This window comes from Morone saxatilis, unplaced genomic scaffold (assembly GCF_004916995.1).
Source record: "Morone saxatilis isolate NCDOM2014 unplaced genomic scaffold, NCSU_SB_2.0 Contig24, whole genome shotgun sequence".
NCBI lineage: Eukaryota > Metazoa > Chordata > Actinopteri > Moronidae > Morone > Morone saxatilis.
In genome coordinates, this window is record NW_023339807.1 from 24644243 (window position 1) to 24646767 (window position 2525).

The window sequence follows — 2525 nt, forward strand, 5'->3', positions numbered from 1 at the left end:
TCAGTCAGTAGTTAGTTTGTTTGTACAGAGATAGAAACTCTTTGATATCATTGTCGGTTCATATTGGGATAAAATGAAGAAAATTAAGTCCTCTGGTGTGTCCATGGCCTTTGGAAATGCTAAATTACTAAGAGTGAAGCAAATTAAATTCACATTGAGCCACTTGGTTGGTATCTTTGACTGCTAACTTACAAATTACAGGCCAGAGTTAGTTGGCAACAAATCAGAATTTTGTATCAAAATCCCCCTTTTACTAGATCAGTCTACATTAATTATCCATTCAACAGTGACAAATTGCCCAGCACTGATGTGGCCATTAATTAATTAATCCGAAAGAGATCCCAGATTGTAAAGATTCTGTGAGTGCGATGCTACAGTTTGTTGTACTGTACGTTGTGATGAACATTAGAAAAGATAGCACTATTTCTAAACATAGTGCACAAACTGAGCACATCCTTTTGCTCAAGGCGAACTCTGACCTGCCAGTCTGTGGAGATCAGACCAAAACAGGAAACACATGCTTGAATTTGTCTGTCATGCAGGTTTCTGTAGAAGTTAATGGGACTGTGCCATTTAACTGGGCTCCATCATCAGAAATAACAGCTAACATGTCATAAATCTAAAGCAACAGCCCTGATTATTGCGACCAATTTTGTCTTTCCATCTCCGACTGTCTGTAGGTTTCTGCACAAGCACTTTGGTCACAGCAGTTAAAGCGTTCAGAGATTTCATTGGAACACACTGTAGCTTCTGGATTTCATGATGGGTGGAAGTCTGGGGAAAACAGGCACTAATGCAGTAAAACCATGATTCACTGCATGTGAGCTTGTACAATTTCTCATTGTCCTTGTCCATTAAAGAGCTCCAGAATCTCCATGTCAAAAACCACTACCCTGAGACCTGCAGCAGTGAGGAGTGAGTGTGTTTTATAAAGCAAAGACCATTACAAGGGTTTAGATTTCACAGTGACAAAGGTTATACACTCATAAATGCTCCAAAATGATTTACACTCCACTTCAGGGAGCAGAAAATAAACTTTGAAGTCACTGCTCTCAGTTTCATTGCGTTTTGTTTTATGTTTGGTAGAGGCCTTTTTTTTTGCGTGTGATGGAAACAAAAGNNTTTTTTTTTTTTTTTAAATGACCCGGTTGCAAGTTGCTGCCACCAACAGCTCAGAAGATTTGTCACCATCGGCGGGTCGCCTTCTCCACGTCTTACCGCCCAAGTGTAACATTCCAAATCTGCCCTCAGCTTAATTTTAGCTTCACAAGTCAGCTACTTCCAGCCGTGTGAATCCTCTCCGGCTTGGGTTGCTCTTTGAGACTGAATCGGAGCACCATTTTGAGGCCCAGAGAACAACTTGGCTGCGTAGAATTTGCTCCAAAAGGGACGTTTAAAATTCGAATTTCATATTTTATTTAACAAAAAGTCAGCCAATCTGAAACTGCAGTAGCACTGATACAGATACTGTTAACGAAGCAACAAGTGGATCTGTTTTCAAAGACACACATTGTTTGCATGTGGTGTATGTCAGTTAGAAAAAAAGACATCTGTCACTGAAACAGCTTTTTCACACAGTAACTGAGCTGAATCTGCGTTAAGGTCATGAAGATAAAGACTCCTATTTTATCTTTTAAAACTATTACCACGTGTCCCCAAAAGACAATTTAATCCAGTGACAGATACACAAATGTCAGACACTAATGGGTCTTAACTGGAGGGGATGTGCAGGCGGAGGGCAATCTTAACCCTCCTTGCCAGTTTCCAAACTCTACAACCCCCTGAGACAACATCTCCAAATCCCCTGTGACGAATTAACTGCACAGCGATGGACAGCTATTGGATGGCTTAACCCCTCCGCATACCATACTGATAGCTTCATTTGAGCAACAGTATTTCACTTTTCTGCTGACCCTCTGCAGAAGCCTCCCACAGAAAAGTTGAGCGTATCAGCCTGATGTCAGCATCAAATAAAATGAAATCCAGTCGAGCATTAAGTCACCAAACTTCTGCACAGAAACCTCTGATTTTTGGGCAACAATTCCCCCATGTTCCCCATTCATCCCGCAGCTTTTTTCCCATCTCAGACACAAATCCACAGTCTCACACATAAGGCTCTGGCTTAAGGATGTGGGAACCCCGCAAACAGGCAACCCAGAGAGAAAGATTAAAGTGTGGATCACCCCAGCATGCCGGCAGGTCCCCCCCCTCCAAAAAAACACACAGAGACACAGACAGAGACAGAAGGAAGCAGCCTCACACCTACCTTCACAGAAGCACAGTGCTGAAGCCACTCGGCAAGTTAGAAACCAGAGAAAGTTGTTTCTCTTTTTTTTCTCCCCCCCCTCCTCTCTATCTCTCTCTTTCTCTGTCTCTCTCACTCACTCTACCCCCCAACCCCTCCTCTCTCCTGTGTATCAGGCCTCTGGGCGGCTATGCTGAGACAGGCATACTGACTGATGGCACTTTGAGAAGTCAGCATTTTATTATTTTGGCTGTGAGAGAGGAGGGGGTGACAGAGAGTC

General features: G+C 42.9%; 1 protein-coding gene across 1 annotated transcript in view; it reads right to left on the reverse strand.

The window, feature by feature from the left end:
* Positions 1-2420, reverse strand: part of tmod4 (tropomodulin 4 (muscle)) — a 16985-nt gene extending 14565 nt beyond the window's left edge. Inside the window, exon 1 of the mRNA XM_035671784.1 lies at positions 2267-2420. The gene's annotated coding sequence lies outside the window, so the exon portion shown is untranslated. The remainder of the gene's footprint in view (positions 1-2266) is intronic.
* Between the last annotated feature and the right edge of the window lie 105 nt (positions 2421-2525).